The sequence below is a fragment of the Pelophylax lessonae genome (assembly GCF_965119305.1).
Source record: "Pelophylax lessonae genome assembly, chromosome: 11".
Lineage (NCBI taxonomy): Eukaryota > Metazoa > Chordata > Amphibia > Anura > Ranidae > Pelophylax > Pelophylax lessonae.
This window is the reverse complement of record NC_138778.1, coordinates 148,771,884-148,798,805: the sequence shown is the minus strand read 5'-3', so window position 1 is coordinate 148,798,805 and position 26,922 is coordinate 148,771,884. Positions and strand designations below refer to the sequence as shown.

The window sequence follows — 26,922 nt, the reverse complement described above, 5'->3', positions numbered from 1 at the left end:
CTGTGTGTGCTGCTTGCGGGAAATGCTGGCTAGCAGTGGCGCCGCGCTGGAGGAAGAGGCGATGTTTCCTGTATTGGTCACAGGCGGAGTGCTTTTGATATCACTCCGCCTGTGACTCACTCAGACTGTCAGAACGGAGCCGGAACTATACAGGAAGCATTGGCTCTGTTCTGACAGATCAGCTGAGAGACACAGACTCAGCTGCACAGGGTGCCGAACCAAATGACCTCGCGGGCCGCATGCGGCCCCCGGGACTTAGGTTCCCCACCCCTGCTCTAAACTTTCAGCTCATACAAGGAGAAGACTGATCAGAGATGCAGCCAAGAGGCCCATGATCACTCTGGATGAACTGCAGAGATCTACAGCTGAGGTGGGAGACTCTGTCCATAGGACAACAATCAGTTGTATACTGCACAAATCTGGCCTTTATGGAAGAGTGACAAGAAGAAAGCCATTTCTTAAAGATATCCATAAAAAGTGTCGTATAAAGTTTGCCACAAGCCACCTGGGAGACACCAAACATGTGGAAGAAGGTGCTCTGGTCAGATGAAACCAAAATCAAACTTTTTGGCAACAATGCAAAACGTTATGTTTGGCGTAAAAGCAACACAGCTCATCACCCTGAACACACCATCCCCACTGTCAAACATGGTGGTTGTTGGTAGTCAGCTTGACCCTTCTATGGATAGCCATCCGACCATCAGATGACCAGTCAATTATATGTAAGCAGGTACCCGGGAGAGAGAATTCACCACAGAATGAGACATGCAGACAGGTTTATGGGTGAATCAATTCTCAAAAGTTTTAATATTGTATCCAGTTTATATAGATAGAAGCAGGGTGGAGTAGTGATTCTCCTTATCAGGAAACATGCTGAAATGGCAACATTCTGTGAGCTAATACAAAAAGTGCAATTTAGCTAAAATCATATAGATAACTAAAGAAAAGAAAAACATTTCTCCGCAAAGCTGGATCTTGAGCTCCAGATAAGTTGCTAAATATTGCATATACCTCAAACAATGTTAGGTGTGGCTCAGACTTATCTAATGGGAACAGAAGATTGCATAAGAAAAATGGAGTTCACTCCTTCAAATCCCCTCTTAAAAAATCATAACTTATACATGTTTTTTTTTATTATTATACATATGGTGTCATCAAGGGACATACAGTCTCCTTGGCTGAGAAATTATAAAAGGAAGCGACACATGTTCTTGGATTCCTTGCTTGCCTCAAGTACGTGTTCCTCATTATTGTTACCCATTACTCCCATGATCGGAACTACACAAAGTATTAAGACACCTATAACAAATATACTAACAATGATAATTCCTAGCTGCACTAGGGCTTGTTTCCAACTATTAAACCATCCAAAATACTGATCCCAAGGGTTGTCAATGCCAGAATTCTTTTTCAGTTACACAGAATGGCCAGAGTGACCTTACTGTTGGGGCCAGTATTATCAGGAATGTAAGTACAGCATCCATCTATTTATCAATATACTGTATATACAGGTACCACCTTTTTCTGCAAGGATCATATCCAGAGCCATTCTGTTCTGGAATGCCATCTGGGAAGTGGCTTCAAGTTGTTCTGCTATGCCCTTTAAGGCATCCCTTGTATAGTTAACAAATCTCAGCTGATTATAATAGATATAATTTATCCAATCTACATTTTTATTTATGGTGACAAGGGGAGAGATAAAGAACTCAAGACCGGCTTTGACTTGGTCTCTAGCTTTAAATTCATTAGGGACCCCTCTTGGGACCCCGATGGTATCTATATATACATGTAGATCAAAACTTCCTATAGGAGCTTCTCTTCTTTTCCTGTAGTTCTAGTGTTCCCCTTAAGCTGGTATGTGTTTTTTCCATTTTCAGTAAATATGTGTAGGGGCATTATCACTTTGGCAAGGGCACACTCTCCTGTCTACTTCAGAAGCAACCTAAACCTTATTTTCATATCTCCACATATCCAGTAAATGTCTCCCAGAGACATTGTTTGATACTCTATTTTAGTGGACCTGTAGGTGGAGCAATATCCCTCTGTAAAGTTCCCTAAATACCTGCCCCCACCACTATGTCTGAAGTAACATGTATAATTACCTGGGTAAATGGTGATAGACCCAGTGGGCCTAGATTTTTTTAAGATATGATGAGATATTCCTTTTTCCATGTTTCACAGCTAGAATGGTTACTAGAGGTATTGGTATAGAGGCTAAGAAAACAAGTTTCTACATTCTCAGGGATGTTAAGGGGCAACGTACCCAAGTGCGGCCTAGCTCCTCCACAGACATAGCAATCTGACATGTTATGTGAGCTAGCACTATACCTCATCCATTCTAACCATAAATTTACATCAGAGCACCCTGTCTCTGTGGGCATCGTATCCTCACAGATGGGATCTGCTATAGCTACCATTTCTCCCAAAGTCTGCACACAGGGCCTTAAAGGATTCGTCTCTTGTACCTGTGATGGCCACTCAGAAGAGCCATATATGTCTTTTAGCTAAAAAGGCTTTCTGAAGCTAATGAACTCTGATCTCCACCGGATACCCAAAACGTAAGTTCTACTATCTTCTGGACTAGGATTTTCTATGGTTAAGCTAAATTGCTCGGGAACATGTTTAACAATTGTCATTCTGCTTATAAGTATCTTTCTATTTTTATCCTTGCTAGTAGTAGGTTTGTACTCCCTATCATTATACCTTATGGTATCATCACTACCAGGGAGTATCGTTTCATAAGGCACTATAAAAGTAGCTACCTATGTGTTAGAGGAATTATACTAAAATTGTGTCATGCCATTTGTTTGTGTGATGGCTATCTGGGAGGTTGAACTATGGGACAGGGCTCTTTTATTCCTTTTCTGAGTTATCTCTGATACTATATCTGGGCTGGTGGCGTTCGGGGTCCCACAAATTCCTCCAAGGGGCCACAGATCCGCTGGGTGATATATACAGTTAGTTATGATCCAGGTTGGGATGAACACTAAAAATACTAGTGCCACCAACACAATCCACAGCTTGTCAAAGTTCTTTGCTATGAATACAGTCATTTTACTAATTTTCAGAGACTATAACACCTGCTTCACTCGCTCTTCAAGGATTTTCCACATCTGCTTCACCTCCTTTATCTGTGTCTTTATCTTGTTCACACACTCCACCTTGACCTTTTTTACTCGACTGGCATGGATCCGGGCTTGTTGGTCTTCCACAAGGACAGCGATTCTGGTCACTGTGACTACCTTTGTCTTTTGGTCCAAAACGAGATCCAGCCTTGGTTTTGTCATGTGGCGACAGCTTGCTCACTACGTCATCTCCCTCCTCCAAGGAATGGGTTGGTATCTGTGAAAAGAAAAGAAAGGTGCGAGCAACTTTTCGTTCTACTTGATTCAAAAGTTCAATTACTCTTTTCTCAACTTGTCCTTTTCATCCTTTCCACTATTCCTGAGCTCTATTTTCAGGATTTTGACTAGTTTCTGGCATCTTTTTGATATGAAAGCTGGACCATTATTAAAACTAATTCAAAGCAGGCACCCCCATCCAGGAATAATCTCCTGACTGAGAATGCGTGCCACTGTGTGGGCATCTCCCTTTTTTTTTTTTTTTTTTTTTTTTTTTTGGTCTCCACTCAGCTGCTGAACCCATCCACTATTGACTAAAAGGAACTCTTATTTCTTCCCTGCTTTGGGCCTATATGGGGAAACCTATTTGTAGATGTGTGAATGGGTTTGATGGGTATTGGAGATGCTCATGTGTGGCCTTATATGTTTGGATTGTTTGTTCCTAATACAGGTGATGCATCTAGCAACATATGCTTGCACTAAACGGTCAGCAATACTTTATATGTTCTTTCCCACCCCCTGTGTCCTATTCCATAATACTAGGCAATATACAGTGGGGCGCTAGCTGCGGGGATACACACAAGAGCTCCCCTCTTGTAGAAAAAGGTGATTCTCAACGTTTTCTAAAACATCACCCTAGTCCTTAAAACCTGTTCTGTAGCATGCGTTTGTAGCTTTGATAATGTGTGATCTTTTGGCCTGGAGCAAGAAATGAACTACAAAAACATCCTCTGCTCCCTCTATGGCTGCCTATACATCATGTGGTGGTGTAACACACCCTTTAATACAAGTAGCCCATTTAAAACTGGGGCCTACCTAGGGCAAATGATGTGGCTATCCCTATTACCATCTCACAAGATGCTATGTACTATGTTCGGAGTCACTTCAGGCATGCCTTTAGGCCTGGACTGCATCCATCTTTGGACAAAAACTATAGGGCAAAGTTTACCACCATACTCCTGGGCAAGTACACCTGTCATGGTCTTACAATTGTCCCTTGCATAAACACAAAACATTTTTCCATGATTTGGGAGGCCCAGTGCAGGCGCTACAATCATAGCATTTTTCAGATATATAAACGCATTTAACATTTCTGGTGACATTTCTGGACCTGTGGTTTGTCTCAAAATGTTATTATAGATAGGAGCAGTCTGGATCCATAACAAGTAATGATCCTGTGGGCGGGCAAGACCCACTGTGGGCTGGCAAGACCCACTTCTTATGTGACTGACTCTACTATCACCCTCTGTGAGAACAAAACCAAGGTAAACAACACTTTCCTGACACCACTGTCATAATTCCTGTGACACTTTGTGTCCACATACATGTACATTTCAATAAACTCACTCGCTCTGACTGGCCTCCACAGAGTGACTACATATGTCAGATACATATTGTAGCAGGACTGAACCATGAGCAGGTGTCCATCCCCTCTTGCATGGTCTGGAGAACTATAGAGCGGACAATTGAATTGTCTACTTGACCCTAAGGCATTTCTACACCAGGTCAGTTACCTGGACTGAAAAACAAGGAACAAAGATGGCTGTGTCTCCTCATCCAATAGGACGCTTTAAAAAAAACACACTACTTAAACCAATCACTGTACAGTGGGTAACATCGGATGGTATGGCTGTCAGTAGAGATGGCACATCAGATACCACTTGCATGCTATGATCAGATAAAGAACTAAAAAACTTTTTGGCTTAGTGCCAATTTTCCAAAAACTTTTTTTTTTTTTTCGTGTCATTCTAACAAAAATCTGGCCAGAGGTTCCCCTCTTTCAATAGAGAATACCCATAAAATATAATTTAAAAACTATAATCAGATAAAAAGTTAATCTGATTTGAAACTTTTGGCTCTGTGCCAACAGGGTCCAATGGTCACACTAATTGCAGTAACTCTTTCTGTCCAAAAATAAATTCCATAGCTATGACAGGAATAAAGATATGACGTTTGAAAGCTTTCTTGGCAAGTAGCCAATTTTCAAAATTTTGCAGGAAGGCTCCCCTTCACATAGGGGAACATTTGCCAAATATAATTTTTCATTATCTATAATTCTATAAAAAATAACTTCAAAATATCCTGCCGACAACGGCAATTTATATTTTTTTCTTTTTTCTAATAAAATAGTGTTTTTATTCATTATTACTACGCTCATACAAGATGGGCATAAATGTATAAATGGCAAAACTTCTAAAAAATTTTATAAAAATAATTGCATAGGTATGGGGATTCTACAACTGTTCTGAATTAGGGAACTAATGCAGAAGTGCATTTGCAGCAGTGACCCCCCCTCTTTTCCCCTCACGTAAGGAAATGTAGTAGTTTTAAATGTATCTGACACATAAACATTTTCTGCTCGTCTGACATTAGGAAGAAAACTACACCTGCCTTGGAGAATGAAACTGTGGGGTGCAGGTGTGGTCAGGGGTGTTTGTAAGGTAATATTATTATTATAGGGGGGCCTATGTTGAAAATGTCCTACTCTTTTATTTACATCTTCTGATATTGCCCTTGAAAATGCGCCCTGACAGGCTGCTTTTCTTTAGACAGATCAGATGCCAGTTGCATCTCTCTCTGTTATGGCTTTATGAAAACCTTACAAAAATTTCGTAGCCCAATCAGAAACTTGCTGTTTTACAATTAACATGTACTGTGACTTTAAATTAATGACAAGTGTTTGAATTCTAAGACTGTGCTACTCAGCAATGACACTTCACTGCCCAAAAACGCCAAATTCTCACCCGTCTTCTGTCTATAGGCAATCGCTGTGGTCTATATCTACGTATTTAAAGACTTTCACTTTCACTTCTAGTAGCTCTACGTAGCTTTTTTCCTATTCTTTTGTACTAATACGGGGCATAAATAAACCAATTCTCCCCGCTTTTTCCATGTACTTTACATTACAACTAAACATTTACTAAAAGATTTACTTGTATCCTAATATCTCTAAGGCTGGCCATACATGTCCGGACAACTCTTTATCTTACAATTTTCTGTTAGATCCACCACAAACCACATAAGAGGTCAAAATTAAACACATTCATTTGTATCCAATTAGGTAGGCGTTTGTACTACATAGCTGAAGGTAAATTTCAAGAAAAACTGTACTGAAAATTGTAAGAAAATTGTATCATGTATGGCCAGCATCAGACCTAAACCTTCAGTATAATTTCACAAAACCATAAACAAAACATATCTCTAAGATTTACACATTCACAAAATCACTTAAATGTATCTGGGTCCTTAGACCCTCTTTATGGTTAAAAAACCCTCCTGAAAAACCATTTGGTGTATGTATATTACACCTTATACTTCCAGGTATTGTGGCTATCAAGAAGGCTTTCCTACCATTAAAGACAAACAAACAATACACATAATAAACATTCATCTTGATTTGTCTGATAACCTACAATCGGTCAGTCAATTAAGTCAAAGTAATAATGTGACAGTCTCTATCAGGAACAGTGTGTTATATTAACAGTCCGCAGGCGCAATTTACTATATACAAGTCATATACAATTACATTACACAGCTTCAATATATGTCAAACCAGTAATATGGTGCTTCAATGCAGTATGACCGTCTTCACTAGTGCCACCTTTGACTGGTTTTAAGTCCGATATAATACCGGCATTAACCTGGTCTCTAGACAAAATGGGCCTGGACCACGTTCATACTCGGGCTTGCCCGTATCTTATTGATCACCAAATGTGGTTTGGTTAGTTGACATACAGTGAAGTAATCAGTGACCAACCAGTTTATACACACTTACCTATTAAAACCTCTGGATCACACAAACAAATTATCTTATACTTTAATCCTTATAACTCTATGCGATAGGAAGATATAAGCAAAAGAAGATTTTACACAGAATTGACTGGCATCTATTTGTTCTTCCCTGAAGAACGGGTCTTCCCTGAAGACCCCCAGGTTTCCCTGAACCTAACATCTATTTGTTCTTCCCTGAAGAACGGGTCTTCCCTGAAGACCCCAGGTTTCCCTGAAACCCAACATCTATTTGTTCTTCCCTGAAGAACGGGTCTTCCCTGAAGACCCCCAGGTTTCCCTGAAACCCTTTAAAAAAATTCTGTCCTTCTTAGACAGTTACAACGTCTCCCTGAGACGCTTATTTCCTGATACGCTCCCGGAGCGTATTCTAGGTTCAAAGATTGGAATCGTGGTCAGAGTCTCGGACCCCTGGACAGACAGACAAATCAAAAGTGTCTACTCACCAGGGCCGAGAGATGACCCTCCAATCCAGGACGAGCCCCCAAAGCTGTTGGTAGTCAGCTTGACCCTTCTATGGATAGCCATCCGACCATCAGATGACCAGTCAATTATATGTAAGCAGGTACCCGGGAGAGAGAATTCACCACAGAATGAGACATGCAGACAGGTTTATGGGTGAATCAATTCTCAAAAGTTTTAATATTGTATCCAGTTTATATAGATAGAAGCAGGGTGGAGTAGTGATTCTCCTTATCAGGAAACATGCTGAAATGGCAACATTCTGTGAGCTAATACAAAAAGTGCAATTTAGCTAAAATCATATAGATAACTAAAGAAAAGAAAAACATTTCTCCGCAAAGCTGGATCTTGAGCTCCAGATAAGTTGCTAAATATTGCATATACCTCAAACAATGTTAGGTGTGGCTCAGACTTATCTAATGGGAACAGAAGATTGCATAAGAAAAATGGAGTTCACTCCTTCAGTGGTGGCAGCATCATGGTTTGGGCCTGCTTTTCTTCAGCAGGGACAGGGAAGATTGTTAAAATTGATGGGAAGATGGATGGAGCCAAATACAGGACCATTCTGGAAGAAAACCTGATGGAGTCTGCAAAAGACCTGAGACTGGGACGGAGATTTGTCTTCCAACAAGACAATGATCCAAAACATAAAGCAAAATCTACAATGGAATGGTTCACAAATAAACATATCCAGGTGTTAGAATGGCCAAGTCAAAGTCCAGACCTGAATCCAATCGAGAATCTGTGGAAAGAACTGAAAACTGCTGTTCACAAACGCTCTCCATCCAACCTCACTGAGCTTGAGCTGTTTTGCAAGGAGGAATGGGCAAAAATTTCAGTCTCTCGATGTGCAAAACTGATAGAGACATACCCCAAGCGACTTACAGCTGTAATCGCTGCAAAAGGTGGCGCTACAAAGTATTAACTTAAGGGGGCTGAATAATTTTGCACGCCCAATTTTTCAGTTTTTTATTTGTTAAAAAAGTTTGAAATATCCAATAAATTTCGTTCCACTTCATGATTGTGTCCCACTTGTTGTTGATTCTTCACCAAAAAATTACAGTTTTATATCTTTATGTTTGAAGCCTGAAATGTGGCAAAAGGTCGCAAAGATCAAGGGGGCTGAATACTATTGCAATGCACTGTGTATATGTATATATATATATATATATATATATTTAGATATATATCCTTTCTTCTTCCAAGAACATTGAGGGACACGCTCCATTAGTCTCCTACAGACGGGACTTCTAAAAGCAACCCAACAAAGAGGAATGGGAAAAAACCATGGTGCCAAGGTGACCTTCAAGGATTAAAGTGTGACTAGGGTGGAGGATCTTGTGGCCAAAGCTGCCATTCGCTGATGCTCTAACATTCACATGGTAAGCACACAGTCATGCCAGGTGTATTGGGACTGCCTTGGGTAGCCTTGCCCTTGAGCAATCCTTATGCTGGACTAGGCAACAAGCCTTGTTCCCTATCATGCCAATTGATACCCCCACACATGCAGTTCTTTTTTTCAACACAGGGTGGTGCAATGCAGTATGCCCAACGGAATGAATGAAATGTCTCCTTTTTGACAGTTCAATAAAATGTATGCAAACAAAAGTAAACAGTGCTATGTGCAGGGATGAGAATGGTTTCTCCCAGCAAACACAAAGGGCAGTGCATTTATCTCGGCTGCTGGTGTGAACAAGCCCTAGTGGTGGCCACACATGCTTTTGATTTTATTATCTGATTGATGTACAATTTGACCAAAACCACAAACAATCAAATAGCCATAACTTCTAGGGCTGCACCAATACCGTTTTTTATTAACGAGTATGAATACTGACACTTTAAGTCAAGTACTCGCCAATACGTTACGGTGCGGTTTGCGTCAATACGAAATAAATGGGTGCAAATCTCACTGCAAAGAATCGCATGCTATTTCTCCCACCGCTCCTGTGTGTGTCTATGTGCATACAGAAAGAGATGTGCCATCTAGTGGGCAGTTTAATAAAAATGTTATAACTCGCATTAAAGCGGTAGTAAACAGCTGTTGATGGGGAAAAAAAAAATCCCCTCCAAGGAAATGTCATAATGTGCTAGTGTGTATCGCATACTAGCACAATATGAGAGACTTGCCTTAAAATGAAGCCCTCCAGCACCACACTGTCACTGCTGAGAGGGCTGACATCTTCCCCCGGTTTTCCATGTCCTTCAGCTACGAGTGGTCGGAGGCACGATGACGTCACGCATGCGCGCAGGAGCTCCTGTTTACGGCACAGGTTCTGATGATTCGGCACTGTATGCTGTGCAAGTTTAGGAGATATTCACAGTACCTACAGGTGAGCCTTACTATAGACTTGCCTGAAGGTACAAGTGCTAGAACAGAATTTACTATCACTTTAAGTACATATCTGGTCAAATGCAAAATCTGCAGTGTGTCCCAGTCCCGCCGATGATGGCAAATCACGGCAGCTTTAGGTGCTCACGGGGCTGGAGAAGTTCTGGGACCCCCATGGGTATAGGGCGGAAGTGATGTTAGCTTGGGGGCGGACCGCCTCTACATCTCCTCCAGCCCTGTGAGCACCTCCAGTGGCCATGATTTGCTATCATCAGTGGGACCGGGACATTATTCAGATTTTGCATTTGACCAGATATGTACTTACCCACCTAAGGACCGGAAAGGTTTTGCCTCCTTAAGCACATTTTGATTGGTTTGTGCAAAAAAAAAAAAATTGCGTCTACAATCTAGGGGAAAGATTTATGTAATTTTTATTTTTTTTACTAGCAATGGCAGTGATCAGTGATTTTTAGCGGGATTGCGGCGGACAGATCCGACCCCTAACTGACACTTTTGGGGGGACCAGTGACATTACTACAGTAATCAGTGCAAAAAAATATGCATATGTATTATATGTAATAATGACACTGGCAGGGAAAGGGTTAACCCAGTGGCGATCAAAGGGTTAAGTGTGAGCCTAGGTGGTGTTTTCTAACTGTGAGGGGGTTGGGCTTATTGGATCAACACAGAGACCTGTGTTCCTAAATAGGAGGACACAAGAGCCCTGTGATGATAACTGACAGAACAGCGGTCTGCTGTGTTTACAATGGCAGACCACTGTTCTGTCTTCTTAGGGAGTGATCGCAGGTGCCCGGCGGCAATCACAGATTAGCTTCCCCTCTTGCGAATTGCCGCATGCGCCCCCATGCTCGCTCCCGAGGAGCGATGTATGGGTACAGCGATTTACGCAGCCGAGCCAGGTGAGTTAAGACATTTTTAATGAACTGCCCACTAGATGGCGCTTCCCTTTCTATATATACACACACACACAAGAGCAGTGGGGGAAATCACATGCAATTTGGACAGGAATCGCACCGCCTTCCTGTTCAAATTGCATGTGATTCTTTACAGTAAAATTTGTGCCCATTAATTTTGTATTGACGCATATCGCGCTGCAAAGTATCAGTTTCAGTATCAGGAGCATTTTCACAAGTCCTGATACTCGTCAAAATGCTCAGCATCGGCGCATCCCTAATACCTTCTCTTCCAATCAATTCTGATCCAATTTAGACCAGGTTTAATCAAACTGAATTGATTGGCTAGGGTGGAAAATGATTGATCTTGAATCGATTGGCTAGGGTGGAAAATGATTGATCTTTTTGCATTGATTGGCAGCACTGAGATACTTTGTTCATGAATATGATTATATTTCGATCAGTAAGATTATGAGATTGCATGCTGGTAACAGAGATTGATAAATTACTATCGCAAGTTATGATTGTATCTTTACTCCCAATCAAAATCTGCTTCTCTGTGTGTGTGGTATATAGATCAAATCGGTTGCCGACTGGATTGGTTATCGCTCTTGGAAAAGAAATCGATCATTAATCAAAGCGTGTATTGAACTGGTGAATGTAGCCTTACATATCATAGAATGGGAGCGAGCGCTCACTCCCCTGGTAGGGCAGGCACTCACTCCCCTGGTAGGGCAGGCACTCACTCCCCTAGTAGGGCAGGCACTCACTCCCCTGGTAGGGCAGGCACTCACTCCCATGTTAGGGCAGGCACTCACTCCCATGTTGGGGCAGGCTCTCACTCCCCTGGTAGGGCAGGCTCTCACTCCCCTGGTAGGGCAGGCTCTCACTCCCCTGGTAGGGCAGGCACTCACTCCCATGTTAGGGCAGGCTCTCACTCCCCTGGTAGGGCAGGCTCTCACTCCCCTGGTAGGGCAGGCTCTCACTCCCCTGGTAGGGCAGGCACTCACTCCCCTGGTAGGGTGCGCACTCACTCCCCTGGTAGAGCGGGCGCTCACTCCCCTGGTAGGGCAGGCGCTCACTCCCCTGGTAGGGCGCGCACTCACTCCCCTGTTAGGGCAGGCTCTCACTCCCCTGGTAGGGCAGGCACTGACTCCCCTGGTAGGGCAGGCACTGACTCCCCTGGTAGGGCAGGCACTCACTCCCATGTTAGGGCAGGCACTCACTCCCATGCAGAGATGTATAGTAACGAAGTAGAACTACTTAAGTACTGTACTTAAGTACCGAAATGCGGTATCTGTACTTTCCTAGAGTAGAATTTTTTTCTCCTACTTCTACTTTTACTTCACTACATTTTTTCGATGATTTCGATACTTCTACTCAAGTATTTTTTTTTTGTGCTGCATAGTTACTCGTTACTTTTAAAAAAATTACCACTGCCAGAACAGTAGATGGCAGGTTGCATAAAGCTCAAAAAAATGTGTATAATGTCATTTGTAAATCAGCGCATAGGAAAATAAAGGCTGTGTATAATAAAAGCTGCTATACCAAATTTTTCCAATAAAAAGAAAATATGAAACAAACAAATAAATGGTGCTACAGCGCTTAAAGTGCATCAAGAAACTACTAACAAACACAGGTTAATCATTTGAAATAATAAAAAACAATATGATGTTCAAACGTTTGACTTCTTTCTTTAATAACTACATGACACAGTATTTGTACTTCTACTTTCAGTACTTGAGTAGAATTTTTTTTTCAAAACTACTGGTACTTTTTACTTTTAGTACTTAAGTAGCAAATTTTTTGAAAAAACTACTTGCAATACTTAAGTAAAAAAAATGTTGAATACTTTAGTACTTCTACTTAAGTAACTTTTTCTGCGAGCACTTCCACTTCTACTCAAGTCACTTTTTGATCGAGCACTTGTACTTTTACTCAAGTAGAAATTTCGAGTACTTTATACAAGTCTGCTCCCATGTTAGGGCAGGCTCTCACTCCCCTGGTAGGGCAGGCTCTCACTCCCCTGGTAGGGCAGGCTCTCACTCCCCTGGTAGGGCAGGCTCTCACTCCCCTGGTAGTGTGCGCACTCACTCCCCTGGTAGAGCGGGCGCTCACTCCCCTGGTAGGGCAGGCTCTCACTCCCCTGGTAGGGCAGGCACTCACTCCCCTGGTAGGGCAGGCACTCACTCCCCTGGTAGTGTGCGCACTCACTCCCCTGGTAGAGCGGGCGCTCACTCCCCTGGTAGGGCAGGCTCTCACTCCCCTGGTAGGGCAGGCTCTCACTCCCATGTTAGGGCAGGCACTCACTCCCCTGGTAGGGTGCGCACTCACTCCCCTGGTAGAGCGGGCGCTCACTCCCCTGGTAGGGCGGGCGCTCACTCCCCTGGTAGGGCGGGCGCTCACTCCCCTGGTAGGGCAGGCAGTCACAGGAAACTGAGCTTCCCATCCCTTCAGGAAGTATTCCTTTACTCATCTAGAATTGGTTGCAGTAGATGCCACTTATCACTTGCCAGTGTCACCACTTCCTGTACAAAGCAATCATCTTAGGATGTGACAGAGATACAGAAAAAGAAAAGCAACACAATGTCCTCAATAAAGTGATCCCATCTACGTAGAACACTAATCTAATCTAAATTTGTCAGTAATGCAGGGGTATAGCCACTAGATGGAGCTGTGCCCTTTGTTTTGTCTAGTGTTCAACCTCCTGGAGGTGGCAGCTATACCCATCTGTAGAGGTCTGACTGAGGGGTTCCCCCATGAATGCTGGGAAAATTAGATAAATTCTGGATTCAACCAGAAAATGGGAGATGATTATTTCATTGAATGATAGAATGAAATGATACCGATGACGTTCATGCACCGTGTCATCAGGGTGCTGTATGCAGGTACCAGAGACAGCGAGCCCCCGATGACGTGTCCTGGTACATACAGTACATGTGTAGTAGAATACCTGGAGGTGGGTGTCCCAAGTGGGAAACGGAACCACCATTCTGTGGGGAGTAAAAAATATATATTTATTTTATATTTTGCTATTGTGCGAGGGGGGAGGGGGTGGGAGAGCAGTTTCAGGGGACACCTGGACAGCAGTTTCCAGAGACATCATGAGAGCAGTTTCCAAGGACATTTGGACATCAGTTTCAAGAGACATCTGCCCAGCAGTTTCCAGGGTCATCTGGGCAGCAGCCCCCACCCCTCAATCCTGTGACTGTCCCACACGGTAGGACAGACCCCATGCAGTCAGATCCCGGTAGAGTAGGACAGACCCCATTCAGATCCATGTAAAGACCCTGTAAAGTAGGACAGACCCCATGCAGATCCTGTACAGTAGGACAGATTCTTTACAGTAGGACAGACCCCATGCAGACCCTGTACAGTAGGACAGACCCCATACAGATCTCTGTACAGACCCCATGCAGACCCTGTACAGTAGGACAGACCCCATACCGTAGGACAGACCCCATGCAGATCTCTGTACAGACCCCATGCAGACCCTGTACAGTAGGACAGACCCCATACCGTAGGACAGACCCCATGCAGATCCTGTACAGTAGGACAGACCCCATGCAGATCTCTGTACAGACCCCATGCAGATCCTGTACAGTAGGAAAGACCCCATGCTGATCCTGTACAGTAGAACAGACCCCATGCAGTTCCATGTACAGACCCTGTACAGTAGGACAGATCCCATGCAGATCCTTTACAGTAGGACAGACCCCACGCAGTTCCATGTACAAACCCTGTAGAATAGGACAGACCCCATGCAGATCCTGTACAGTAGGACAGATTCTGTACAGTAGGACAGACCCCATGCAGATCCCGTACAGTAGGACAGATTCTGTACAGTAGGACAGACCCCATGCAGATCCCTGTACAGTAGGACAGACCCCATGCAGACCCTGTATAGTAGGACAGACCCCATACAGTAGGACAGACCCTGTACAGTAGGACAGACCCCATGCAGACCCTGTACAGTAGGACAAACCCCATGCAGAACCTGTACAGTAGGACAGACCCCATGCAGATCCTGTACAGTAGGACAGACCCTGTACAGTAGGACAGACCCCATACAGTAGGACAGACCCCATGCAGATACTGTACAGTAGGACAGACCCTGTACAGTAGGACAGACCCCATACAGTAGGACAGACCCCATGCAGACCCTGTACAGTAGAGCAGACCCTGTACAGTAGGACAGACCTCATGCAGATCCTGTACAGTAGGACAGACCCCATGCAGATCTGTACAGTAGGACAGACCCCATGCAGATCCTGTACAGTAGGACAGACCCCATGCAGACCCTGTACAGTAGGACAGACCCCATGCAGATCCTGTACAGTAGGGCAGACCCCATGCAGATCCTGTACAGTAGGGCAGACCCCATGCAGACCCTGTACAGTAGGACAGACCCCATGCAGATCCTGTACAGTAGGACAGACCCCATGCAGAACATGTACAGTAGGACAGACCCCATGCAGATCCTGTACAGTAGGACAGACCCTGTACAGTAGGACAGACCCCATGCAGAACCTGTACAGTAGGACAGACCCCATGCAGAACCTGTACAGTAGGACAGACCCCATGCAGACCCTGTACAGTAGGACAGACCCCATACAGTAGGACAGACCCCGTGCAGATCCTGTACAGTAGGACAGACCCCATGCAGATCCTGTACAGTAGGACAGACCCCATGCAGATCTGTACAGTAGGACAGACCCCATGCAGATCTGTACAGTAGGACAGACCCCATGCAGATCCTGTACAGTAGGACAGACCCCATACAGTAGGACAGACCCCATGCAGACCCTGTACAGTAGAACAGACCCCATGCAGACCCTGTACAGTAGGACAGACCCCATGCAGATCTGTACAGTAGGACAGACCCCATGCAGATCCTGTACAGTAGGACAGACCCCATGCAGATCTCTGTACAGACCCCATGCAGATCTCTGTACAGTAGGGCAGACCCCATGCAGATCCTGTACAGTAGGACAGACCCCATGCAGATCCTGTACAGTAGGGCAGACCCCATGCAGATCCTGTACAGTAGGACAGACCCCATGCAGATCCATGTACAGTAGGACAGACCCCATGCAGATCCATGTACAGACCCCATGCAGATCCATGTACAGACCCCATGCAGATCCATGTACAGACCCCATGCAGTGAGATCCCTGTACAGTAGGACAGACCCCATGCAGATCTGTACAGTAGGACAGACCCCATGCAGATCTGTACAGTAGGACAGACCCCATGCAGATCCTGTACAGTAGGACAGACCCCATACAGTAGGACAGACCCCATGCAGACACTGTACAGTAGAACAGACCCCATGCAGACCCTGTACAGTAGGACAGACCCCATGCAGATCTGTACAGTAGGACAGACCCCATGCAGATCCTGTACAGTAGGACAGACCCCATGCAGATCTCTGTACAGACCCCATGCAGATCTCTGTACAGTAGGGCAGACCCCATGCAGATCCTGTACAGTAGGACAGACCCCATGCAGATCCTGTACAGTAGGGCAGACCCCATGCAGATCCTGTACAGTAGGACAGACCCCATGCAGATCCATGTACAGTAGGACAGACCCCATGCAGATCCATGTACAGACCCCATGCAGATCCATGTACAGACCCCATGCAGATCCATGTACAGACCCCATGCAGTGAGATCCCTGTACAGTAGGACAGACCCCATGCAGTGAGATCCCTGTACAGTAGGACAGACTCCATGCAGTGAGATCCCTGTACAGTAGTACAGACTCCATGCAGTGAGATCCCTGTGTTGTAGGACAGACCCCATGCAGTGAGATCCCTGTACAGTAGGACAGACCCCATGCAGTGAGATCCCTGTACAGTAGGACAGACTCCATGCAGTGAGATCCCTGTACAGTAGGACAGACTCCATGCAGTGAGATCCCTGTACAGTAGGACAGACTCCATGCAGTGAGATCCCTGTACAGTAGGACAGACCCCATGCAGTGAGATCCCTGTACAGTAGGACAGACCCCATGCAGTGAGATCCCTGTACAGTAGGACAGACCCCATGCAGTGAGATCCCTGTACAGTAGGACAGACCCCATGCAGTGAGATCCCTGTACAGTAGGACAGACTCCATGCAGTGAGATCCCTGTACAGTAGGACAGACTCCATGCAGTGAGATCCCTGTACAGTAGGACAGACCCCATGCAGATCTCTGTACAGACCCCATGCAGATCTCTGTATAGTAAGGCAGACCCCATGCAGATCCTGTACAGTAGGACAGACCCCATGCAGATCTGTACAGTAGGACAGACCCCATGCAGATCTGTACAGTAGGACAGACCCCATGCAGATCCTGTACAGTAGGACAGACCCCATACAGTAGGACAGACCCCATGCAGACCCTGTACAATAGAACAGACCCCATGCAGACCCTGTACAGTAGGACAGACCCCATGCAGATCTGTACAGTAGGACAGACCCCATGCAGATCCTGTACAATAGGACAGACCCCATGCAGATCTCTGTACAGACCCCATGCAGATCTCTGTACAGTAGGGCAGACCCCATGCAGATCCTGTACAGTAGGACAGACCCCATACAGTAGGACAGACCCTGTAGAGTAGGACAGACCCCATGCAGACCCTGTACAGTAGGACAAACCCCATGCAGAACCTGTACAGTAGGACAGACCCCATGCAGATCCTGTACAGTAGGACAGACCCTGTACAGTAGGACAGACCCCATACAGTAGGACAGACCCCATGCAGATCCTGTACAGTAGGACAGACCCTGTACAGTAGGACAGACCCCATGCAGATCCATGTACAGTAGGACAGACCCCATGCAGATCCATGTACAGACCCCATGCAGACCCATGTACAGACCCCATGCAGTGAGATCCCTGTACAGTAGGACAGACCCCATGCAGATCTGTACAGTAGGACAGACCCCATGCAGATCCTGTACAGTAGGGCAGACCCCATGCAGATCCTGTACAGTAGGACAGACCCCATGCAGATCCATGTACAGTAGGACAGACCCTATGCAGATCCATGTACAGACCCCATGCAGATCCATGTACAGACCCCATGCAGATCCATGTACAGACCCCATGCAGTGAGATCCCTGTACAGTAGGACAGACCCCATGCAGATCTGTACAGTAGGACAGACCCCATGCAGATCTGTACAGTAGGACAGGCCCCATGCAGATCCTGTACAGTAGGACAGACCCCATACAGTAGGACAGACCCCATGCAGACCATGTACAGTAGAACAGACCCCATGCAGACCCTGTACAGTAGGACAGACCCCATGCAGATCTGTACAGTAGGATAGACCCCATGCAGATCCTGTACAGTAGGACAGACCCCATGCAGATCTCTGTACAGACCCCATGCAGATCTCTGTACAGTAGGGCAGACCCCATGCAGATCCTGTACAGTAGGACAGACCCCATGCAGATCCTGTACAGTAGGGCAGACCCCATGCAGATCCTGTACAGTAGGACAGACCCCATGGAGATCCATGTACAGTAGGACAGACCCCATGCAGATCCATGTACAGACCCCATGCAGATCCATGTACAGACCCCATGCAGATCCATGTACAGACCCCATGCAGTGAGATCCCTGTACAGTAGGACAGACCCCATGCAGATCTGTACAGTAGGACAGACCCCATGCAGATCTGTACAGTAGGACAGACCCCATGCAGATCCTGTACAGTAGGACAGACCCCATACAGTAGGACAGACCCCATGCAGACCCTGTACAATAGAACAGACCCCATGCAGACCCTGTACAGTAGGACAGACCCCATGCAGATCTGTACAGTAGGACAGACCCCATGCAGATCCTGTACAGTAGGACAGACCCCATGCAGATCTCTGTACAGACCCCATGCAGATCTCTGTACAGTAGGGCAGACCCCATGCAGATCCTGTACAGTAGGACAGACCCCATACAGTAGGACAGACCCTGTACAGTAGGACAGACCCCATGCAGACCCTGTACAGTAGGACAAACCCCATGCAGAACCTGTACAGTAGGACAGACCCCATGCAGAACCTGTACAGTAGGACAGACCCTGTACAGTAGGACAGACCCCATACAGTAGGACAGACCCCATGCAGATCCTGTACAGTAGGACAGACCCTGTACAGTAGGACAGACCCCATACAGTAGGACAGACCCCATGCAGACCCTGTACAGTAGAGCAGACCCTGTACAGTAGGACAGACCTCATGCAAATCCTGTACAGTAGGACAGACCCCATGCAGATCTGTACAGTAGGACAGACCCCATGCAGATTCTGTACAGTAGGACAGACCCCATGCAGACCCTGTACAGTAGGACAGACCCCATGCAGATCCTGTACAGTAGGGCAGACCCCATGCAGATCCTGTACAGTAGGGCAGACCCCATGCAGACCCTGTACAGTAGGACAGACCCCATGCAGATCCTGTACAGTAGGACAGACCCCATGCAGAACATGTACAGTAGGACAGACCCCATGCAGATCCTGTACAGTAGGACAGACCCTGTACAGTAGGACAGACCCCATGCAGAACCTGTACAGTAGGACAGACCCCATGCAGAACCTGTACAGTAGGACAGACCCCATGCAGACCCTGTACAGTAGGACAGACCCCATACAGTAGGACAGACCCCGTGCAGATCCTGTACAGTAGGACAGACCCCATGCAGATCCTGTACAGTAGGACAGACCCCATGCAGATCTGTACAGTAGGACAGACCCCATGCAGATCCTGTACAGTAGGACAGACCCCATACAGTAGGACAGACCCCATGCAGACCCTGTACAGTAGAACAGACCCCATGCAGACCCTGTACAGTAGGACAGACCCCATGCAGATCTGTACAGTAGGACAGACCCCATGCAGATCCTGTACAGTAGGACAGACCCAATGCAGATCTCTGTACAGACCCCATGCAGATCTCTGTACAGTAGGGCAGACCCCATGCAGATCCTGTACAGTAGGACAGACCCCATGCAGATCCTGTACAGTAGGGCAGACCCCATGCAGATCCTGTACAGTAGGACAGACCCCATGCAGATCCATGTACAGTAGGACAGACCCCATGCAGATCCATGTACAGACCCCATGCAGATCCATGTACAGACCCCATGCAGATCCATGTACAGACCCCATGCAGATCCATGTACAGACCCCATGCAGTGAGATCCCTGTACAGTAGGACAGACCCCATGCAGATCTGTACAGTAGGACAGACCCCATGCAGATCTGTACAGTAGGACAGACCCCATGCAGATCCTGTACAGTAGGACAGACCCCATACAGTAGGACAGACCCCATGCAGACCCTGTACAGTAGAACAGACCCCATGCAGACCCTGTACAGTAGGACAGACCCCATGCAGATCTGTACAGTAGGACAGACCCCATGCAGATCCTGTACAGTAGGACAGACCCCATGCAGATCTCTGTACAGACCCCATGCAGATCTCTGTACAGTAGGGCAGACCCCATGCAGATCCTGTACAGTAGGACAGACCCCATGCAGATCATGTACAGTAGGGCAGACCCCATGCAGATCCTGTACAGTAGGACAGACCCCATGCAGATCCATGTACAGTAGAACAGACCCCATGCAGATCCATGTACAGACCCCATGCAGATCCATGTACAGACCCCATGCAGATCCATGTACAGACCCCATGCAGTGAGATCCCTGTACAGTAGGACAGACCCCATGCAGATCTGTACAGTAGGACAGACCCCATGCAGATCTGTACAGTAGGACAGACCCCATGCAGATCCTGTACAGTAGGACAGACCCCATACAGTAGGACAGACCCCATGCAGACCCTGTACAGTAGAACAGACCCCATGCAGACCCTGTACAGTAGGACAGACCCCATGCAGATCTGTACAGTAGGACAGACCCCATGCAGATCCTGTACAGTAGGACAGACCCCATGCAGATCTCTGTACAGACCCCATGCAGATCTCTGTACAGTAGGGCAGACCCCATGCAGATCCTGTACAGTAGGACAGACCCCATGCAGATCCTGTACAGTAGGGCAGACCCCATGCAGATCCTGTACAGTAGGACAGACCCCATGCAGATCCATGTACAGTAGGACAGACCCCATGCAGATCCATGTACAGTAGGACAGACCCCATGCAGATCCATGTACAGACCCCATGCAGATCCATGTACAGACCCCATGCAGATCCATGTACAGACCCCATGCAGTGAGATCCCTGTACAGTAGGACAGACCCCATGCAGTGAGATCCCTGTACAGTAGGACAGACTCCATGCAGTGAGATCCCTGTACAGTAGTACAGACTCCATGCAGTGAGATCCCTGTGTTGTAGGACAGACCCCATGCAGTGAGATCCCTGTACAGTAGGACAGACCCCATGCAGTGAGATCCCTGTACAGTAGGACAGACTCCATGCAGTGAGATCCCTGTACAGTAGGACAGACTCCATGCAGTGAGATCCCTGTACAGTAGGACAGACCCATGCAGTGAGATCCCTGTACAGTAGGACAGACTCCATGCAGTGAGATCCCTGTACAGTAGGACAGACTCCATGCAGTGAGATCCCTGTACAGTAGGACAGACTCCATGCAGTGAGATCCCTGTACAGTAGGACAGACTCCATGCAGTGAGATCCCTGTACAGTAGGACAGACTCCATGCAGTGAGATCCCTGTACAGTAGGACAGACCCCATGCAGTGAGATCCCTGTACAGTAGGACAGACCCCATGCAGTGAGATCCCTGTACAGTAGGACAGACCCCATGCAGTGAGATCCCTGTACAGTAGGACAGACCCCATGCAGATCCATGTACAGACCCCATGCAGATCCATGTACAGACCCCATGCAGATCCATGTACAGACCCCATGCAGTGAGATCCCTGTACAGTAGGACAGACCCCATGCAGATCTCTGTACAGACCCCATGCAGATCTCTGTACAGTAGGGCAGACCCCATGCAGATCCTGTACAGTAGGACAGACCCCATGCAGATCCTGTACAGTAGGGCAGACCCCATGCAGATCCTGTACAGTAGGACAGACCCCATGCAGATCCATGTACAGTAGGACAGACCCCATGCAGATCCATGTACAGACCCCATGCAGACCCATGTACAGACCCCATGCAGTGAGATCCCTGTACAGTAGGACAGACCCCATGCAGATCTGTACAGTAGGACAGACCCCATGCAGATCCTGTACAGTAGGGCAGACCCCATGCAGATCCTGTACAGTAGGACAGACCCCATGCAGATCCATGTACAGTAGGACAGACCCCATGCAGATCCATGTACAGACCCCATGCAGATCCATGTACAGAAACCATGCAGTGAGATCCCTGTACAGTAGGACAGACCCCATGCAGACCCTGTACAGTAGAACAGACCCCATGCAGACCCTGTACAGTAGGACAGACCCCATGCAGATCTGTACAGTAGGACAGACCCCATGCAGATCCTGTACAGTAGGACAGACCCCATGCAGATCTCTGTACAGACCCCATGCAGATCTCTGTACAGTAGGGCAGACCCCATGCAGATCCTGTACAGTAGGACAGACCCCATGCAGATCCTGTACAGTAGGGCAGACCCCATGCAGATCCTGTACAGTAGGACAGACCCCATGCAGATCCATGTACAGTAGGACAGACCCCATGCAGATCCATGTACAGACCCCATGCAGATCCATGTACAGACCCCATGCAGATCCATGTACAGACCCCATGCAGATCCATTTGCAGACCCCATGCAGTGAGATCCCTGTACAGTAGGACAGACCCCATGCAGATCTGTACAGTAAGACAGACCCCATGCAGATCTGTACAGTAGGACAGACCCCATGCAGATCCTGTACAGTAGGACAGACCCCATACACAGTAGGACAGACCCCATGCAGACCCTGTACAGTAGAATAGACCCCATGCAGACCCTGTACAGTAGGACAGACCCCATGCAGATCTGTACAGTAGGACAGACCCCATGCAGATCCTGTACAGTAGGACAGACCCCATGCAGATCTCTGTACAGACCCCATGCAGATCTCTGTACAGTAGGGCAGACCCCATGCAGATCCTGTACAGTAGGACAGACCCCATGCAGATCCTGTACAGTAGGGCAGACCCCATGCAGATCCTGTACAGTAGGACAGACCCCATGCAGATCCATGTACAGTAGGACAGACCCCATGCAGATCCATGTACAGACCCCATGCAGATCCATGTACAGACCCCATGCAGATCCATGTACAGACCCCATGCAGTGAGATCCCTGTACAGTAGGACAGACCCCATGCAGTGAGATCCCTGTACAGTAGGACAGACCCCATGCAGTGAGATCCCTGTACAGTAGGACAGACTCCATGCAGTGAGATCCCTGTACAGTAGTGAAGACTCCATGCAGTGAGATCCCTGTGTTGTAGGACAGACCCCATGCAGTGAGATCCCTGTACAGTAGGACAGACCCCATGCAGTGAGATCCCTGTACAGTAGGACAGACCCCATGCAGTGAGATCCCTGTACAGTAGGACAGACTCCATGCAGTGAAATCCCTGTACAGTAGGACAGACCCCATGCAGTGAGATCCCTGTACAGTAGGACAGACCCCATGCAGTGAGATCCCTGTACAGTAGGACAGACCCCATGCAGTGAGATCCCTGTACAGTAGGACAGACTCCATGCAGTGAAATCCCTGTACAGTAGGACAGACCCCATGCAGTGAAATCCCTGTACAGTAGGACAGACCCCATGCAGTGAGATCCCTGTACAGTAGGACAGACCCCATGCAGTGAGATCCCTGTACAGTAGGACAGACTCCATGCAGTGAAATCCCTGTACAGTAGGACAGACCCCATGCAGTGAAATCCCTGTACAGTAGGACAGACCCCATGCAGTGAGATCCCTGTACAGTAGGACAGACCCCATGCAGTTAGATCCCTTTTTTTTTTTTTTGGAGAATTTCTTATAAAAAAATATGAAAAATATTGTTATTTTTGCAAAATTGACGCTCTTTTTTTGTTTATAGCGCGTGATCAAAAAATCGCACAGGTGATCAAATACCACCAAAAGAAAGCTCTGTTTGTGGGAAAAAAAGGACGTCAAATTCGTTTAGGTACAGCGTCACACGACCGCGCAATTGTCCGTTAAAGTCATGCAGTGCCGAATCGCAAAATACCCCCTGGTCTTTTAGCAGCCAAATCCTCCGGGGCTTAAGTGGTTAAAAGCTGAACTCTGGGGAGGGCAAAAGTCCTCCCTTGCAGTGGCCCTGACCTTGCACTGCAAGGGTTAAATGCTCATTTACATCTTAGGCAGTTATGGTGAAAATTGGCACTCCAGATGTTTTGGAACTACATTTCCCATGATGCTCAGCTACACTGCAGAGAGCATGAGCGTCATGGGAAATGTAGTTCCAAAACATCTGGGGTGCCAAGGTTCCCCATCACTGCTCTAGGGGATGGAAAAACAGTTTTACTTACCTGAGCTTACCTTCATACTTCGGATGAGAGGCAGAACAGCAGTCTGACTATGTAAAGAAGGTAGACCGCCGTCTGTCTCGGAAGAAGATGGAGATCCTGTGTTTCTGCTAAGCAGGAACACGAATCTCTGTCTACCTCCAGTTAGGCCACCCCCCCCCCCTGCCCACACACAGCACTCCCTAGAACAGTGTTGTCGAACCTTGGCACCCCAGATGTTTTGGAACTACATTTCCCATGATGCTTATGCACTCTACAGTGTAGTTGAGCATCATGGGAAATGTAGTTCCAAAACATCTGGGGTGCCAAGGTTCGCCATTACTGCCCTAGAAGCACACTTAACCCTTTTTTTTTAGCCCCTGATTGTTACCCCTTCCCTGCCAGTGTCATTTATACAGTGACAGTGCATTTTTTTTTTTTTTAGCACTGATCAATGTATTGGAGTCACCGGTCCCCAAAAAGTGTCAGTGCCAGATTTGTGTTGAAGTCTAGGTAAAAATCGCAGATCGCCGCCATACTAGTAAAAATAATAAAAATTCCATAAATCTTTTCCATAGTTTGTAGACGCTTTACCTTATGCGCAAACCAGTAAATATACACCTATTGGGATTTTTTACCAAAAATATAAAAAAAATAATAGCAGGGTTATGGCAGCTATGAGAGAGTAAAATAGATGAAAAAAGATTGAGTAGAAGTGATTTGGTGTAAGAAAAAACTTGGTTGCTCTCACACTACCTGTGACTGAGCCCCCGATACAGTAGAGCTCAGTGTACCTCACCTGTATGACAGCTGACTAAGTCCCTACATAGTAGAACTTAGTATATGTTCTTGCCTACGCTTCAGCAGAACAATATAGAGGAAATTGCATTCGGTATTTAAAACCCTCCAATTTCAAAACCTGTCAACTTAGGGAGAGGGTACCATTTTTTTTTTTTTTCTTCACTGAACATGTCCCAAACGGATTGTATAAATGACCTTTTTCCTAAAGGAATACAGTCTGTGAAAAAAATTGATTATAATAAACAAAATAATAGGAATACAGCAACTTGTGTGAGGCATATCACTATATGCAAATGAGCAGACCTGCCGCTATGCATTATGGGAGCGCAGACCCCGCCCACCAGCCAGCACGAGCCACGATGTTTTCAGAGACAGTACTTGAGTTCTGGTGGGCGGGGTCTGTGCTCACACAATGTCTTCTGGTTGGCTGGTGGGCGGGGTCTGTGCTCACACTGGTTGGCTGGTGGGAGTGGTGGGCGGAGTCTGTGCCCTCATAATACATTCTAGCAGGGTTACTTCCCAGAATGCACTGCATTCCTATTATAATCTCCTTTTCATTTCACAGACATTATTCCTCAGGAAGAAAAGTCATTTATAGAATTAGTTTGGAATGTATAGATGACTATATCTTACAGTTGTTCCCTCCCCCTAAGTTCACCATTTTTTTTTTTTTTTTTTACACTTCAATACAAATTAAAATCACTTTTTTTTTTTGGCTAGAAAATGACTTAACCACTTGCTGACCAGCCACCGCAAATGTACAGCGGCAGGACGGCTCTCCCAGGCAGAGTCCCGTACACATACGGCGCTCGCCTGGGAGGAGCTAGGGGGCGATTGCGCCCCGCCCCCGCTTATCAGCAGGGAAGCGAGTGCGTGTGACTGGCGGCTCCGATGGCCGCTGACAGAGAAGGACGGGCGGCTGATATAAACACAGCCATCCCTACTTCTCCCTGAAGTGATCACAGATGTCATGTGATCCTGCTATATAGGATCACATGTCTCTGTGATGACTTCACAAGCCACGCCCCCCTCCCCCACAGTTAGAATCACTCCCCTAGGCTCACATTTAACCCATTCATCACCCATAGGGTTAACCCCTTCCCTGCCAGTGTCATTATTACAGTAACAGTGCATATTTATAGCACTGATTACTGTAGTAATGTCACTGCTCTCCCCTAAAAGTGTCAAATGTCAGTCAGGGGTCCAATCTGTCCGCCTCAATGTCGCAGTCCCGCTAAAAATTGCAGATCGCCGCCAGTACTAGCTTCTGTACGCAAGCTAATGGGGGCAGGGCACTTTAATTTTTTTTTCCTATTTATTTTATCTATTATTTTTTATTTTTACACAGTTTTTTTTTTTTTTTGATAATTTTTAATCCTATTATAAGGGATGTAAACATCCCTTGTAATAGAAATAAGCGTGACAGGACCTCTTAATGTGAGAACTGGGGTCAAAAAGACCTCACATCTCACATCTACACTAAAAAAGAATGATGACAAAAAATGGGCTCTTTAAATCCGTTGCTAGGAAGCGACGTATGACGTCGCTCCGGTCCTCCAAGGCCATAGAGTCGAGAGAGGGCCATCTTGCCCTCACTCGACTTCCTGCCTAAGAGGACAGCAGACTGGATCGGTTTCCCCGCTACCAACGAGTCTGGTAAGCAGGGAAAACAACCAGGAAGCGGCAGGAGGTGGGGGGAGGGGCACCTCTCCCGCCACCCATGAAGGTGATCCCGCGGCGAATCCCTGGCTGGGACCACCCTTATATTAAAGCAGACTGCCCACCGTTTAAAAAAATACCGGGGTTATGGGTGCTGCCA

At 46.6% G+C, this 26,922-nt stretch overlaps 1 pseudogene across 1 annotated transcript; it reads right to left on the bottom strand.

The window, feature by feature from the left end:
* Positions 1–821: 821 nt before the first annotated feature.
* Positions 822–14,010, bottom strand: LOC309567448 (annotated as a pseudogene). Its single transcript has 3 exons — positions 13,915–14,010; positions 1,670–2,465; positions 822–896 (listed from the first exon to the last, which is right to left on the bottom strand). The product of its transcript is annotated as an uncharacterized misc_RNA (transcript).
* Positions 14,011–26,922: the final 12,912 nt, after the last annotated feature.